General features: G+C 38.5%; 1 protein-coding gene across 9 annotated transcripts in view; it reads right to left on the bottom strand.

Annotated features, from left to right (window-relative positions):
* The window catches only part of CDK14 (cyclin dependent kinase 14), a 581,124-nt gene that overhangs the window by 248,995 nt on the left and 313,138 nt on the right, over window positions 1-18,991 (bottom strand).

Below are 18,991 nucleotides of genomic sequence, written 5' to 3'. Positions count from 1 at the left end.
TTTCACTATGCTTTTGGTATTTTCTTTTCTCTCATCATTCTGTTTGAGGAGAAGCCTATTAAAAGACATGCACATCTGTATTTTGATAATTTTAAAGACACTTTGTGACACCTGGTGACAACCTTGGTTGTCCTGAAATTGGAGTTGGGCATTGCTAATGTAGTAAATAAGCGTCACAACTTTGAATCTCCAAAAGAAGTATTTGGGGAATATTTTCAAAAATACATTAATTCCATGAAATAAATACATACCACAATCACTACAGAGAAGAGCCATCACAGAGCTTTCGAGCAGGCAAGGATCTAAGACAGTCTGTATCTTCTATAATATTCTTATTTATTTTTAAACAGAAAATAAATTGAGGCCCAAAGTTCTGTCCATTCTGCCTCCACTGCTTCTAATTCATTCCCTTCTTTGTCCCCACTGCTACTGCCACATCAAGCCCTCAGACTTAAACACGTCTGGGTCTTGAGCCTATTAACTGGTCCCCTAGCTGCAAAGTTTGCCCTTCCTATTCCTCTTCCATATTCTGATGAAGAGACAGTTTCATGTAGTATGTAAGAGCTTCCTCTTTGGGGCCAGCTATGACCGCCACTTACAAGATGTGTGATTTGGGGCTCAGCTTCAGTGGCTTTGTCTGTGAAATGCATGTAGTAAAACTCTGCTAGATAGATACTCTGAATTTGCCTCTTCTGATGCATTCTTGACTCTCCTTCACCCTGTTCTTTGCTCCCCACAGGCTGTCCTTAATGAGCGCGTAATTACAACGTCCTTGTCCCCTGGCCTCAAGTTGGGTTTGGCCAATGGGGAGCAAACTGACCAAATGATCATGAGGAAGGAGAAAAGTGAGCTCAGTATATTTGTTCTCCTGGCTTCTTCCCAACTGGACAAGGAAATGGTATTGGCTAAGTTCTTCCTTAGAAGGCTATAGCTCTTGCTCAGGCAGTTCCAGAACCAATTTCTCTGAATTCTCCCAGGAGGAGTAGTGAAATTTTCCACACTATTGCTAGCCTGAAGGGGTTTCACATACTTAACCCTGCCCAGAGTTTCATAAACAGTCCCTTCATCGAACACCCCTCAATTGCCCCATTTGTATTGTCATTTGTTTCCTTCTAGAACCCTGATACAATAGCCACACCTAACTCAAAAGGTATTTGTGTGAATTAAATGAGATAATGCATGAAAAATGCTTAATCATACATCTGGCCTACAGCAGCACTTAATTCATACTGGCTATTACCAGGAACTAAAACACCATCTGATTATCTAAACCAGTTCTCTGCTAAAAATCTTTTTATTTTATTTTTATTTTTTATTATTATTATACTTTAAGTTCTACGCTACATGCGCATAACGTGCAGGTTTGTTACATATGTATACTTGTGCCATGTTGGTGTGCTACACCCATCAACTCGTCAGCACCCATCAACTCGTCATTTACATCAGGTATAACTCCCAATGCAATCCCTCCCCCCTCCCCCCTCCCCATGATAGGCCCCGGTGTGTGATGTTCCCCTTCCTGAGTCCAAGTGATCTCATTGTTCAGTTCCAACCTATGAGTGAGAACATGCGGTGTTTGGTTTTCTGTTAGATCCTCTGGGCTTTATCCTGGAGTCCAAATTCCAAGGAATAAAAGAACATGTGACTATCTTATTTCTTCCCATCCCTTTCTACATTCTAGTCAACTGTTAGCAGCCAATCAAATTACTGGTAGTTTTTTGTTTTTTTTTTCTTATTTCAGTTCATTGGAACAACATGGTCTCATATCCTGTAATTATTAATACTTATTCAGCAGATGACTCCTACATATCCTTCAAAACTATACTCAGGGTCAAGGCCTCCAGAAGCTTCCCTGACTTGCCCTCCCCTTCCCGGTCCAGGTAATGAACGGTTCCTCTGTTCTCTGATTTACCTCAGCACTGCACTTAACAAATAAACATAGCAAAGTCTTTCATTTACATGACAGCTGCCACCTGCCCCACACAGGTGGGGCAGACCAATTTCCTCAAAATAGGGCCACATTTTTTTCCCTTTTTGAGAAAGGATCTTACTCTGTCACCCAGGCTAGAGTGCAGTGGTACAATGACAGCTCACTGCAGCCTCATACTCCTGGGCTCAAGAGGTCCTCTCAGCTCAGCCTCCAAGTAGCTAGGGCTACAGGCGTGCACCACCATGCCTGGCTACTTTGTAAATTTTTTGTAGAAACAGGATCTTGCCATGTTGCACAGGTTGGTCTCAAATTCCTGAGCTCAAGTAGTCCTCCCGCCTCAGCTTCCCAAAATGCTGGGATTACAGGCGTGGGTCACTGCACCTGGACATGGCCACATATCACCTGCCTTTGTATCTATCTCCAGTTCCTGGCGTGACATCTGGCCTGCAGTATGTCTACTGATAAACTGACATTTCTAGCAAGAGCCACCACCTAGTATGAACACCTGAAGCAGAGTTTCCTTTGGCAGATGGCACCTGTGTGTCATCCCAGCCTACAGGGATGGACCTGTCTTAGTCTATTTTTTGTTGCTATCAAAGAATACTTGAAAGTGAGTCATTTATAAAACAAAAAAGTTTATTTTGGCTGATGGTTTTGGAGGCTTGGAAGTCCAAGATCAGGCAGCTGCATCTGCTTGACATCTGGAGAGAGTTTGGTATTGTGTCATCGTGTTGTGGAGAAGAGGAAGGATGAAGTGGACATGTACAAAAAGGGCAAAACATGACGGGCAACCTCAGTTTATAACAATCCACTCTCTTGGTAACTAATCCAGTTCCCTGAGAGCAAGAACTCACTCCTTTGAGGATTAATCCAGTCTTGCAAGAGCAGCATTAATTCTCTTAACAACCTCATCACCCCTTAAGGGACCCACCTCCCAACACTGCCACACTAGGGACCAAAGTTCTGAAACATATTCTGGGGGAAACACTCAAACTATAGCAGGACCCACCCCAACTCATTCAGAACACCTCTGTTTTCACCTTGAGACTTCAATAGAAAACCTATCCTTGAATTTCAAAATGCTAAAGAACTTAATATGAGTAAAGCTGAATCATGGTAAACCCCAAAACATACATAAAATACTTTAATCTGTTTATGATGCACACGAATATTGTAAATGAAAAAACAAAGCTATTAATATTCTTATTTATACCATAAGGCTATTGATATACAAGCTACCAGCCCTTAAATACAAGTAAGGGAACCACTTTCCTGACTAATCAATTTTTCTCAAATTTTATCTAATATAATATTTATATTTTAGATAAATAAAACCTCAAGAATTAATCTCTCCTCTGAACGTTTATATTGCATCTCAATCTCTATTCAGCTCACTTGGCAGACAGCACATAAATATGTTATTATTTATATTTTTATCTCAGTTTACCTCTCTTGCTATACAAAATGTACGCCCTAAGAGCAAGGATCATTTCTTATGATTGTCTCAATTTTTTACCACCACTCCCCACCCCTTCTGCATCTCTATGTAACACTGGGTCTTACATAAAATGTACAATTTAGACAACGCAAAGTCTGTGTAAAACACACTTGGAAAGGGGATTGATTCTTCCTTCGCTTACTAGGATTCCAGGCTATGAATTATTATACTTAGATGTGTTAAACCAGCTTAGAGCCCAATCATAGAAAGATCAGGCTTCTCTGATTCAGCATGACACTTCAGCTGCCTCTCAACGAGTTAACTTGAGCCACAGAAATAGGTATGTCCAGACTCAACAATTTTTTTAAAAAAAATTTTGATGGGCAGAAGTATAAAAATACTCTTTTCAAAGCTTCCAGCTGTTCAGCTTTACTGAAGGAAGAGACCTGAATTTACCTTTGAGGCTGTTTCTTTATTCTTGGAAAATCAACTTAATGGCAAATTCTGTTATATAAATATAAAGCAAGTCCCTACCCACTGTTCCGGGGCAAGCAATGAAATTAACCTGCATCTTGATGTTTCAAAAAGGAGAAAGGGTTTAATGTAAGCCGGGTACATGTTTTAGCAGAGCCATGTTTCTGAGGCTCTGTGGCTTCTTTGAGGAAGATGTCTATTGATTCAGGGAACATAGAGACTGCACAATGAAGCTTCCCCCTGTTCTTGATCAGCGGTTTTTAGGAACTCAGAGAACTGAAGAAAGGGTGTGTGCTGAAAGCTATTCTTCACCCTCCAAAGGAATGGACCAATAAAGCCCAACTTGCAGTAACATTTAAGTCTAAATCTCACAAGGATTACTGATATTGGACTGTTGGTCGTGATCAGATCCTTAATCCCTGAAGCCACAAGTCATTTCTCCTTATTGTGAAATTTCTCAAGTCATTTCTTCTTAATGTGAAATTTCTCAAGATTCAAGTGTGCCTCTGATTTGTCACCCAGAGCTCTACCTTGTATAAACGTTATATGCTGTGATTGTCTACTGGGGCTGGAGGGCAGAGTCCCCAGTCCTGTGGCTGGGGGATGGAAGGTTGACTCCAAGACATAAGATGAGACTTCCCAGGCACCTTAGATTCTCACAGGGAGAGAACGTTCCTTCCTGAGCCCTGAGGTTGTAGGGCCTGAACTCCAGGTAGCAACCCTGGGGTATAATCACTAGGGAAACAGAGAATCCAGCCCTAGTCAGAGACAGATGCACAGGAAATAAAGATAAAGGATCCCTTTCCCCCACACTGAGACTGATCCTCTGAGCTCTGAGCAAAGCACTTTGAAGAGAAATGTGTGATGCCTCTGTTCTGTCCTGCCTATCCCCAAATGTCCAGCCTTCATAAAATCATGTTGGAAATAACAGCCAGGTATCAGCTGCATTGTAGCTAAGAAACGGGTCAGCTTTGCCCTTGGGCAGATGGCAAAAGAGTCAGAATAGCCATTGCAGTGGAAGACACCAGGGAGGAGCCAGGTGTGCCCTAAGTGTCAACATTAGAGGTACTTTTATGGTGGCATGAAAAGGAATAGCAAGGTACAAGAACATGAGGCACCTGCTTCAGACACAACAGAACAACACTTGCTGCACTGGTGCAAACTTGCAGGGTCCATGCTGGGTGCCGTGGTATGCACCTGTATTCTCAGCTACCTGGGAGACTAAGGCAGGAAGATTGCTGGCCCCCAAGAGTTTGAGTCCAGCCTGGGCAACATAGCAAAACGTCATGTCTACAAAAAATTAAAAAAAAAAAATAGCCGGGTTTGGTGGTGTGCACCTGTAGTTCCAGCTACTCAAGAGGCAGGAGGATCACTTGAACCCAGGAATTTAAGGCTGCAGTGAGCTATGATTGCACCACTGCTCTTTATCCTGTCTCGCTCTCCTGCAGGACCCTGTCTCTGAAAACAAACAGACAAACAAACTAAGCAAATAACCAGGCCCATGCTGAGGAGCCCCAATGTCCTGGAAAGAGAGCAAGCCATAAAGAAATCTGTGGAAAGTGATTCAGGCAGTGCGTACAGCCGATGCTCACGTTTTGAGACAGGGTGGGCCTGACCTGTCATGGGTATGGTGAGGAGGTCCATGTGACAGAATGTAGTATGTCCTTCATGCACTTTGGTGCATCCATGCTTCCAGGCACCCTCCCCACATGCCCTTCTCTGCCACTTCCCGTATCTAATTCTAATCTCAACCCATCCTCTAATTTTTCCTTGATTACTGAAGTTACAAGTTATTTCTCCTGTTGTGGACTTTCTCAAGATTCAACGGCAACTCTGATTTGTCACCCGGCATTTTGGCTTGAAGCATCGCCATCACATGAAAGTGGCCCTAACCTATTTAAGGCAGAGGCCGTGTCTGAGTGGTGAAAGTCCCCAGGATCGATACATGAGTAATGTGTTGAGTTAACTGGTTGAACTGAACTTGGAAGCCATTGGTTATTTTTCAGAAGTTTCAGAGAGTGACCAATGGCAACTTTATTCTGGGTGTTTATCATATATATATCGATAAAGATATACACTTTTTTTTTTGAGACAAGATCTGGCTCTGTCACCCAGACTGGAGTGCAGTGGCACAATCACAGCTCACTGCAGCCTCTACCTCCCGGACTCAAGCGACCCTCCCACTTCAGCCCCCTAAGTAGCTGGGACTACAGGCACATGCTACCACATCTGGCTGATTTTTATATTTTTTGTAGAGACGGAGGTGTGCCATGTTGTCCAGGCTAGTCTAGAATTCCTAGACTCAAGTGATCCACCTCCCTCAGCCTCCCAAAGTGCTGGGATTAGAGGCATGAGCCACCGCACCCAACCTTATTGTATATTTATACATACAAAGACTTATGGACATGGAGATTCATTGTGACATTGTTGGTAGCAAATGACCAAAAATAACTTCAAACTCCAGGAAAGAACTGGAATTACAGTACAGATACAAAATGCACCAATAAGGCTAATAAATCGCTAGGTACTAATATGGAACCAACCATAACATATTGTTAATGGAAAAGACAAAATAAATAACAGAGGGCATATTAGGTATTATTTGCATAAAAAATGCGTGCTTCTACTTGTATATTGGCTCTCTGGAAACATGCATAAGAAACTGGTAAAGGCAACTGCCTGTGGGGAAAGGAACAAGGAAACAGGAGAGAAGAAAATTTAACTTTCACTATACTCCCATTTTATACTCTTTGCAATGTCTATTACTGGATGCACATGTTACCTACAGAAAAAAAAAAATGTTTTTAAAGAGAGAAAGAAAAAGGGTCTAATAAGTCCTCAAACAGCCCTGGGCAGTCTCAGCTCCCTACATCCCCCAAGACTCCAGCCTTATTTCATTACGGTGTGGTTCCTAAAATAGTCACTGGTTGTAAATGACAAGCTTTCATGGCATGGCAGGAAAACTGGTGGCTGGCAGGAGTGAGTTAAAGACTGGGTGGAACAAGCAGAAATAAACTACTATTTAAATGTTCTCACTAGTACAACCAAGTTGCCTTCCAAAGCTCAGGCTTGTCTACATAATAGCTCGTTTAGCTACTAAAACCTGGGATAGGCTTGCATGAACAATCTGAATCATCAAACAATTTAGAAGTTAAAAAATAAAATCTTCCTTGAAGGGAAACTTGCAGAATAAATCCTGTAATAGATTTCTACAAGATGATGAATGTTTCAAAACTGGCCAAGCATCTAGGACTTTTAAAACAAAATTATATAATTCATAAAATGAATGCGATGAATGTTGCATTTCTACATCCAAGAAGACTGTACTAATAACCAGTACAAATGAATGCAAGAATACAGTTGGATAGATTTTGATAAGTTTGAACTTATTGTCCGCAACCCGACAATCTATGTATCCTCACTTGTCAGTAAACATTACACATGCTGCATTTTAGAGGACCAAGAGTGTTCACAGAAGACTGCCATGGTTTTTAAAGAGCTGGCAGCAATGAAACTCAAACTTATCTTGTGCTATACTAGACAAATGTCTTAGCCTTCAAGAATTACAGTCAGAAACCTAACATCTGAAGCACATGTCCTCGTTTTTCAGAATCTGTTACGTATACTTGAAATATTCCCATCTTGTCAGCCCAAATAACTTGTCCTTCAATACCTTTATCTTCTCCAATAAAGCTTTATTTGAAATCTTACAATATGGCTGAAGACACTTGAAATTTAGAAACCTTCTTAAAAAAAAATTGAGTTATGGAATCATAAAGTGCTATTTTGCTATCCACTCTTGTACTGATATTCCTATTTCCTTCATTGAATATTTTGTTAAAGGAGCCAAAAGGGGAAACTATATTTGAAATATAAATATAGAAATAAAATTTAGTACATGTGGACTGATTAATCTTGAAAATTATGATTATATGTTAAAATCCCAAAGTATGAAACAATAAATTATGGGCACAAAATTACTCTCAATCTATTATATAAATTTAAAGATGACAATGCATCAAATGTTGTAAACAAATACAGTATACATGTCTCAAAACAAATTTCAAGGGAATTCGTGTTCAAAATCAAAGCAAACACAAATGGAATTTTAAAAAGATATCCTTTATAGTATCAATTATTTTCTGTAAATCTTGTTTTGTTTCAATTATTGGCAACTTTACACATTGCTAACTTTTAAGTCAAAAGGTAAGCCATTTAACATAACACTTACTCTAAAAATAGTTTTCTTACATTAGCATTCATTTTTACACTATTATTACCATAAAATCACAAATGACTCATTTTTTAAAAAAATTGTTGACTTCATATAGTTCCTATGATGAGGTCATTTGTTGGCAATCTGTGAAGTAATAAATTTAGGTTGAGTTTTTACTAGATTACTAGATTTTAACCCCCCTCAAGTTTAATAAAAACAATATAACATTAGCAAGTTGGGCTTTTAAGTAGGGAAGAAATGCCTATGAGAAAGGATACATGTTCAGAAGGTAGCCTTCCAATATGTAAAAGCCTAGTCTGTCCGTGTGCTAAATTAGCCCAAGGACTGACAATCTTATTCCACAAACTCTCAAACCTACAGGATTTAGTAGAGTTGTTCAGATGGTTTTAAAAGACTCACAAAACAAAGATGGATTATTCATTTAAGAAAGGATTGTCATTTAGTACAGGAAAAAGAAATCTGTATTTAGCAATATTACATGAAAAGAAAATACAGGGTGACAGAAGTCAACAATTTGTAAACATTTTATCAGATAGTGGTATGACTTAGGATCTACAATTTGCGCTTTATTACAAATTGCAATACACATAAAAATTCCAAACTATTCTTTCGTTATCTCTTGGCAACTACTATAAAAATTGTGTAACATGAACTTACTCTAGCTACACTTTGTAGGTTTTAGAATATTATACATCAGATACTTTCAGAAATAATAACTTTAAAGACAAGTATACTAAATTATAATATTACAAATTATTTCATTATCTATTTTTCCTTTGAAAATCTCACTGAACCAAATGCTTTATTACAGCTCATTGGTTATTAGTAAGAATAACTGAACCGCAAAGGTCTAGAACAGGGGTTGGCAAATTGTGCTCCATGAACCAAATCTGGCCACATCCATTTGTTGAAATGGTGTCTGTGGCTGATTTTTCATTGAAACAATAGATTTGTATAGTTGCAACAGAGACTTCATGGGCAAAAATATTTATTATCTAGCCCTTTACAGAAAAAGTTTACCAACCTCTAGTCTAGAATATCTCCTAAGATAGAAATTTTGTTTTCTATGCAGCATTTTATTATTTGAAATCCTAATATTCTAGATTGACTAAGGTGTGAAAAAACAACAATTAATAGTAAGAAATAAAATGTTTACCTGACTGCTATAGGAAACCAGGGTACTTTCTGAGATGATGAAAGTGTTCTACATCTTGATTGTGGAGGTGGTTTTCACACTACATACATTTACCAAATTCATCAAACTGTAACTGGAAATTTGATTTTATGTAAAATATAATGTAATAAAAATGAAAACATTTGAAGATAAGTTCACCTCATTTTTATAGTTGGATAATAAAAATACCAAAACAAAAAAAGACGAAAAGGAAAATCAGCTAACGATTTGAGCTATGTGACTTCTGATAGGAGTGTTTCTACAGTTTACCATATAAATTATATAATACACAACAATGTAGAACTTTGAAAACGTATTCCTAAATATTATTTACAGTGTCCTATACTTTGAATTATTTATTTGTTTGCTTATTTATTTATTTATTTATTTATTTTTTTTGAGACGGAGTCTTACTCTGTGCCCCAGGCTGGAGTGCAGTAGCGCGATCTCGGCTCACTGCAAGCTCCGCCCCCCTGCGTTCACGCCATTCTCCTGCCTCAGCCTCCAGAGTAGGTGGGACTACAGGGGCCCGCCACCTCGCCCGGCTAATTTTCTTGTATTTTTAGTAGAGACGGGGTTTCACCGTGTTAGCCAGGATGGTCTCGATCTCCTGACCTCATGATCCGCCCGTCTCGGCCTCCCAAAGTGCTGGGATTACAGGCTTGAGCCACCGCGCCCGGCCTATTTATTTATTTTTTAAGAGGCAAGGTCTTACTCTGTCATCCAGGCTGGAGTGCTGTGGTACGATCATACCTCACTGAAGCCTTGAAATCCTGGACTTAAGTGATTCTCCTGCCTCAGCCTCCCAAACAGCTAGGACTACAGGTGTGCACCACCATGACCAGCTAATTAAAAAAAAAAAAATTGTAGAGATAGCGTATCACAACATTGTCCAGGCTAGTCTCAAACTCTTGGCCTCAAGTTATCCTCCCTTGTTGACCTCCCAAAGTTTTAGGAACACAGGCGTGAGCCACCATTCCTGGCCTAAAATATTTTAATTTAGATGCCAGACAAAGCGTGTGTATTCATTCGTGTACCAGGAAGTAAGTGGTAGATCAGGGAGCAGTTAATTATTTTGTGATGGAGAGTATTCTCTTCTTGAGGGCACCCAAGCTGAGGTTTCAGAATCAAAAGGTTTAAGGAATTATTCAGCTTCAGATATATATCAAAAATTAAAACAATGATATGTAACAAGGCTGAACAAACCCATTATCTACTAACAATCTCATGACCACAGTGAGTTCGAAAGAAAAAAGAGACAAAAGCTATAGGAGACCACTCAGTTTTCTACACAAAAGTTTTCTCTTCATTAAAAATCTTAGTAGATAAGATTTTATGAATATTTTGTGATAAAAGGAGGCAAATGACTGATTCATGTTGGAATATGATGTTACTAGATTTCGATATAAAATTTGTGACCATTTCATGGAAAAATATTTGTCTGTTTTCTACTGCATTTCTGGTATCTCACATAAATATCCACTTTTCTATGAACTTCATTTGGGACAACAAATAAACTGGTCATTGCCTGTTGAAAAGACTCAACAAATTAATAAAATCACATGGCCTTAAAATGCATTTATGTATTGTTAAAAAAAAAAGCAACATATTTTTAAAAAAAGAAAAAAATATTTTTATGTAAACACACAGAAAAGGGTAAGAAATACATTAACATGGTTAAATTAGAGAAAGAAGATAGGAATTTTTTTTTTCCTTTCTTTCTTTTCTTTTCTTTTCTTTTTTTTTTTTTTTTTTTTTGACAGGGTCTCACTTTGTTGCCCATGCTGGAGTGCAGTGGCACAATCATGACTCACTGCAGCCTCATCCTCCCTCTATTGATCCTCCTGCTTCAGCCTGCTGAGTAGCTGGGACTCAGCTGCATGTCGCCACATGTGGCTAATTTTTAATTTTTCGTAGAAACAGGGTCTCGCTATGTTGTCCAGGCTGATCCTAAACTCCTGAAGTCAAGCAATCCTCCCACCTCAGCCTCCCAAAGCACAGGGATTACAGGCGAGAGGCACCACGGCCAGCCTATGTTCTTCTTTATGACTATCTGTGACGTCTATTTTAAAACAAGGCACACATATTCCTTATAATTGTAAAAGCAAATACATGAAAAATCTACTGATAGATATATTAGTGGGGAAAAAAAACCCAGAATGCATGTTATTGTTGGTATAATTGCCCAGCATGCAAAGATAGGTATAGATGCAATTAAGGAATTTATAGCTACCATAATCATAAGATAATAAGCAAATGTTTCAAGAGTTCTCTTAGGTAATATCTTCTTCCCAATGTTTTAACAATGAATACATCTTGAAAATAACTGTGCATTCTCCTTTTGTATAATGTAAAGACATATTTAAAAATTTGCCTTGAATTTACTTTTAAAAATGACACTTTCTGGAAGCATTAAAATTTGCCATTCCTTTCCCTAATTACCTAGTTTCAGTCACTGGAATGATGACTGCTATGGTCTGAATGTTTATCACCTCTCAAATTCATGTTGAAATTTACTTGCCATTTTAGTGGTATTAAGAGGAGAGACATTTAAAAACTGATCAGGTTATGAGAGCTCCGCCCTCATGAATGGATTAATGGCATTATGGCAGGAGTGGGTTCATCATCTTGGGAGTGGATTGCTTATAAAAAACTGAGTTTGGGCCCCTTTTGTCTCTCTTTCTTGCCCACTCTTGTCCTTCTACCTGCTGCCCTTGGATGACACAGCAAGAAGGCCTTCACCAGATGCTGGCCTCTTGCTCTTGGACATGTCAGCTTTCAGGTGATTGAGGAAATAAATTTCTATCCTTTATAAATTACCTAGTCTTTACTATCCTGTGATAGTATCACAAAATGGACAAGACAATACACGAAGAAAGACAATAAAATCTCCATTCCATATAAGGCTGGCAGTCCAAATAACTCTATATTTGTTGAATTTCTTTAATTTTTCATGAGCCAAGCAGTTTACTTTGAAGTTAGCAAAAGTATTTTCAAAGAAATAACTACAAATTTTGTGTATGTATCTATATATTTACATCTGTACCTGGTAGGGAATGGAATAACTTACCTAAAATAATAGTTTTGAAGGAACATTTAAAAATATTAAAACCTAAAACTTAAAGATAATATAGATCACTGAATCCATTCTTATTTTTTTAATTTACAGAAAACAAAACTGTCCATGTAAGTGACTTGTCCAAAATACAAAAGCAAACTAGTGACAAAGTTAGGAGAAATACTGGACTTCCAATTCCTTGATATCATGCTTTTTAAACTAAACTTCACTGCAAAAGAACCCTGCCTTTTTGCTGCCATCTCTGCTCAAGGGAAGGACTTCCAGAAAAGACAAAGTTCCTAGTTTTTCAGCCCCAGTCTTTGCTGTGAGCCTTGGATATCACTCTCCTATCCCAGAGAACCAGTAAATGGGACCAGACTTATTCACTCAGCTTGACCTCCTTTGATCTATCAACTGGCCCTGTGTGTGGGAAACCGTACATTGCTGGCACCTGGCTCAGGGCTCTGCCATAGTCCCAGGGGCATATCTGGGCAAAGACTGGTCCTGGCCTAAGTCCCGCCTGACTGGCAGCAGGTTCCAGCTGATATGAGGCCAGAGAAACACATGCTGAAACCCTCTTGTGCCACCGCCCTCACGCCCCAAGGCCTCCTGGGCACTGACTGCCTTTCCAGGGGCACATGACGAAGGGTGGAGCTTGGAGACTGCAACTGGAGTGAGAGCGAGTGCTGGATGGAAACAAGTCTGCCTAGCATAGCCTGCAGGCTAAATAAGAATAAAGCAAGTGGAGCGTCAGATCAGCAGCTGCTTCAGAGCCATTTTGGAAAGACGCCAGGAATAAATAAATAATAAAAAATATAACCAAATAATTGCCATCTGTTACTGTTGCTACCACCTTATTGACAATCTACTCTCCAGCTTTGCTGTTCACATGAACATCAACATCTCTGCTCATGGCTACACAGCAAAAGCTCTGTCTTCTGGAATGTTACTAGTAGAGGATTATGAAATATTACCATTACATAAACCTGACTACCTACCTTTACTTATACTGAGCGCTGTCTCTGTCCTTGTCTTAAAACTTCATGAAATCCTATTCGGACTTTGAAAAGAATTCTTTAGGTCTTCCTCTCTAAATCTCCCAAGCAAAAAGTGCTGTGTCCTTTTCTGGTCTCCCATTCTATATAAAGAAGTTACTTGTCATACAATATAATCAGTGATATAAATTGTCTATTTTCTAGTGAGCTGTTTGAAAACAATCTACAGCGCTCTGTTTACATAACTTCTCGACCTGTTATATAGAAAAGGAGACTTATGTGAAGATTTGAAAAGATACTACAGGCAAAGTGCTTACTCCAGTGTCTCCCATGAGCAACAACCAATAAGGCTTGCTTATCGTCGCCATGTACTATCATTAATCATCATCATTATCAATACTGTTTATAAATCTTTATACCCTAAGGTAGCTGTTGACATGCACTACATGCTAAGTTCACAATTTTTTTTTTTTTTTTTTTTGGAGACAGGTTTTCACTCTATCACCTGGGCTGGCATGCAGTGGCAAGATCATGGTTCACCACAGTCTCGACCTCCTAGGCTCAGGCAATCCTGGCTAATTTTTTTGTATTTTTTGTAGAGTTGGGGTTTCACCATGTTTCTCAGGCTGGTCTTGAACTCCTGAGCTCAAGTGATCTGCCTGCCTTAGTCTCTCAAAGTGCTGGGATTACAGACATGAGCCATTATGCCCAGCCAACTGTTATTCTTTATGGAAAACCATATCACATAGTTTAATCACCATGACATAATTGGACATTAAGTTTGATACCAACAATGGTTGGCAAACTCTAAGGTGGTTCCCATGACTCCCTTGCCTATTCATATTTACTTTGTTGTGGAATCTTCTTCCCTTGAGTGTCTGTGAGAGGCTCTCAGTCCAAGAGACTCAAAAAACAGAATGTTGCCAACAGCCACGTGAGCTCAGAAGTAGATCCCTTCCCAGTGGAGCATTCAGATGAAACAAGAGAAGGCCTGGCTGGCTGTGCGGACTGAAGAGAGACCTGGAAGCAGAGGCACCCAGCTAAGCCATACCCAGACTCTTACCACACAGAAACGGAGATAATAAACCAGTGCTGTTTTAAGCAGCTTATTTTGCGGTAATTTTTTACACAACAGACAGCTAATATACCAACATTTCCCCAACTTACGTTCCACGGAGTCCAAAATTTGTTCTTAATCTAGTAAATCTGGGAGATGTAATGACAGATTTAATTTTAACAGCAAAAGACCAAGAGCTTTTAATCATTAGCAAATGAACATTGAGATTCTACTGGTTAGGGGGAGATGGGAGAGATGCACATATGCAGCTCACCCCAAACAGATTTGACCAAGGACATTTTTCCTAATTTTAACAATTATTTTTCATTAATGTATATTCCATGGACCATAATTTTATTTTTCTTTTCTTTGTTTTTACGAAATAGAGACATAGTCTCACTATGTTGGCCAGGATGATCTCCAACTCCCATCTGCATTCTGCCCATCTCAGCCTCCCAAAGTTACAGGCATGAGCCACTGCTCCCAGCTGCAGACCACAGTTTTAGAAATGACTTTTCAGATTCACAGAAGCTGTAGGAGACACAGAACTCCAAAGCCAGCTGTGAATGCCTCAGACAGGAGGCGGAACATGTGCAAAAGTGGACAACAGCCATCCCACGAATTGAGGGAAATTATCTGACTCTTCCTAAAAATATCCAAAGATGAAAGTTTCACTTCAAATATTTCTCTAGTCCTTCCTGACCTTTTATTTCTCTAAACCAACCAAGCATTATATTTTTATGAACAAATTATGCAATTGTGTTTCTCAAGAACATAATTTTCAGCTATGAAGAAGACAAAAGAGTAGTTTTCCTCTCTTATCCCTTCCTTCTCCCATCACATCAGCCATATATATCACCTCTCACCAGCAATGACAGGAACTGTCAGCAGGCTGGAGGCAGAGGGACAGGGCAGCTTGGAGAGGAAGGGAAATGGAGTAAAGTCCAACGAGCACCCTGTTTGACATCACATCCATCACTTGAAAAGGTGTTGAGTTCTGTTTTTGTTTTTTAATATCTTCCGGCTTTCCAGAAACTTTACTTCTTTGGCAATGAAAAGGCAAACTGGCACATTCTAGAATGTTTTACTACCTTCAACATTTGTGCTTTCAATTTACAGACAGCCCTCTAGAACTGGTGGGTAAAAGTGCTATGTTTAATCTGGCACTCGGCGATCTAAAGGCAATTTCAAATTTGCATTACAATTTCTCAACTTACGTACATTTCAAAGTAAAGTGATACTATGTCTGAATTTTAATAGCGCTAATTCCAATTACTAGTCTAAATTTTATTATTGAGGGAGATCAAGGAGCTCATTTATAGCTATTCTTTGATAAAGTGGTAGATAGCAAAACTTACTTATCTATGATATTCCTATTTAAAAAATCACTGATCATAATAAAAATCAGAACTACTTGAAAACTCTTCATGCTGTTATTTAAAAGATGTACAAGAAGTCATATGATATGATCTTACAAGATTATTTCAAATGAATTATCTTCAAGTCTGAAGACTCAACAAAAATGCCCATGTTAAAATATTGGTGATTCTAATGCCCAGGTAAAGCTAATATTACAAGCACAAATCAATGCTCTCACATTAAAGAGGGGGTAATGAGACCTGCACTCTCTACTCCACAGGATTATAAGGATGAAACAAAGTAAGAGCCATGAAAGCACTTCATAAACTGTAATAGGCTATTAGTATTATTAGAAATGACTGAAGTTTGAGTCAATTTCGCTTCCTAAAAGCAATCTAATGTCAAGTGCTGTAGATCAAACATTTCTATGATTCAAAAACCAGAATGCTTACAAATGTTGAATTCAGTGTTCAAAAACAAGAATGTCCTCAGACACTGAAGTCTACATCTTGAGCTTGACCAAAAAAAAAAAAAAAAAAAAAAAAAACAAGCAAAGCTTATCCTGTGTTGTAACACTGCACAGTACAGATGCCCATATCACCCATATCCAAAGCAGACCACAGACATGTCATTCACATAGAAGGTCAAATCCACAGGCAACTTTCAAAATTTAAGAAGTGAATCCATTTGCTGTCTATAGCCAAGGCTGGCAAAATGTAGGGAACTGATATTTTTATTGTAATGAAGGATACATGTGACAATGCGCTTGATTTATCAATCTGCTAAGGAATCCACAATCTACCATTATTTCAAATCATTCATTTTGGCAATCTATGCATTTTTTCATTGACGACTACAAGAATACTCCTCATTTATGCATATTTCCACTTATATATGTTTACTCTTCAGATTTAAAGACTGGCCAAATGAACTCTGGTAACAATCTAAGTAAGAAAAAAAAAAAAACTACGAAAATATCCTAGAACACAAGCTATTAATATAATGATCTGTATATTGTTTTCTTACAAACTAATTTTACTGTCGTTACAGAGCATCAAATCTCTAAAAACTTCAAGAAATCAATATGCCATTTTACATGTAGATTGCTGTGTTACCTGCTAATCTAAAAAGTAATACTTGCAGCAAGAACTACCCTTAAGAGACAACAAACATTGAAATTGGACAGCCGTAGTAGTGTTCATTCCAGATGAGAGCTTACTCTTCTTTAAAGTATACACTAAGGTGTAATTACGCATTTCTTCAGGACTGAATTTTCTCGTGATCCACAAAATTTCTTATCTCATAGGTCTCTCTGAATGAAAATATTTGGCAAAAACACTCAGCTGTTTATGAGAAACAAAAGTACACCAATGGATTCCTGCTTAGCAAACAAACTGTTTTGTCTCTTAAAGGAATTAACACGAAGTATAATTGTATTCTCAAAGTATGGCGTGAATAATACAAATCTATCATAAAAACTGTTCGTTGCAAGAATGATTCCCTTTTATTAAATTATTGTCACTTCTTTGGCCAGGAAAGCTAAACTGAATAGCACTGTGATAAAGAGATACTTTAAAATCTGAACTACAAACCACAGAAAGTTGCTAACATTGATATGTAAAGAACTATTTTTAAAATCGTCCCTTGCCCAGTAATTATACTTTAAAATAGTCAAATAACCATCACCATGAAAGATGCAAGACAATGATTTAAAAATTAGTCCATTTAAAAAAGGCTTCCACAGGGTCATCCTTATATAATACAATAATAGATACTCAGAATGGTGACCCCAAGACTGTAAGGAAATAATAGAGTAGGAATGCAGGAACCATGTCTCCTTGATGTACCATTGTACACTCGGTCACTAGTACATACTATTTTAATAGTATGCACTCATTAAAAATTTGTTGAATGAAAAATCTATTGAATTCTATTCCTTACCACGTAAGAAGGCAAGAAGGTATGTTATATATTTCAGAAAAAAATCATATTAAAAATAAATAGTACTTTGATCATAATTAACATGAAATGTATGTAACTGTATATCAGCCAGGCATTTTTCTGAAATTATTTGTATTAAATTTAAAATTATTTTAATAATTTTATGAGGTATACAGTATTACTATTATCATCTCCATTTTAAAATGAGTAAATTAAGTTACAGAGAATTTCAGTAACTCACCCAAAGGCACACAACTTGCAAGCAGCAGAGGCAGGATTCAAACTCAGGCATGTGGCTCCAGAATTGGCACCCTACCCATTTGGGGATATTTTACTTTTTATTTATGTTTATATTTATATATGTACTTTAGTACTTCTGTTACACTTCCACTTGCGATAGAGCTGTGTGCTGTCTATTTCCAAATTTTGTGTGACACTGTGATTTAGTAAGAAATATATATTTGGTCTTCAACCCAGGTCTTCATCCTGGCACAGAGTTCCTAAACTCCTTGTAATTTTCTGAGTAACAGGGGTGATAAGAGCATCTTTTTTTATAGTATTTGGTCTTAGTCCTCAGTTCCTGACACAGAGCTCCTAAGACCCTTAGAATCTTAGTGATAAGAGTATATTTTTTGAATGCTAAGAAAAATGACTGATGGCTAGGGGCCCCTAGATAGGTTCATGATGGGGATTGGTTGCCAGAAGAACCAAAGCATGATTACAGGGTAGTAATTTGCAGCTCCACCAGTGGGCCTCCAGGGAGGGGCAAGGGGCTAAAGATGAGTTAGTTACCACTGGCCAATCATCTAGGTAATGGAACTTCTACAAAACCCCTAAATGATGGGGTTCAGAGAGCTTCCAGGCTGTGGACACACTGAAGTGCTGGGAAGGTGGTGCCCCTGGAGAAAGTCTGGAAGCTCTTCCTTCCTACCTTGCCCTATGCATCTCTTCCATCTGGCTGTTCCCCAGTCATATCCTTTATAATCAACCAGTAAATATAAGCAAATGTGTTACTGAGTGCTGTGAGCCATTCTAGCAAACTATGGAACCCAAGGAAGGGGGCGTGGGGACACCCAATTTGTAGCAGGTCAGTCAGAAATACAGACAGTCCAGGACTTGCAACTGGCATTCAAAGTGGAGGCAATCTTGCAGGACTGAGCCCTTAACCTGTGGGGTCTGTGCTACTGGGTAGTTAGTGTCAGAAATAAATAGAATCTTTAGACACCTAGTTGGTGTCTGTCTGAGGTGTTGGTGAATTGGTTATTGGTGTGGGGAAATAACCCAAAAAGTTAATTTGAAAGTGTTATGAGTAAGAAACAGCACAGTAC

The sequence above is a fragment of the Papio anubis genome, chromosome 4, assembly GCF_008728515.1.
Source record: "Papio anubis isolate 15944 chromosome 4, Panubis1.0, whole genome shotgun sequence".
Taxonomy (NCBI): domain Eukaryota; kingdom Metazoa; phylum Chordata; class Mammalia; order Primates; family Cercopithecidae; genus Papio; species Papio anubis.
This window is presented reverse-complemented; position numbering and strand designations above follow the sequence as displayed.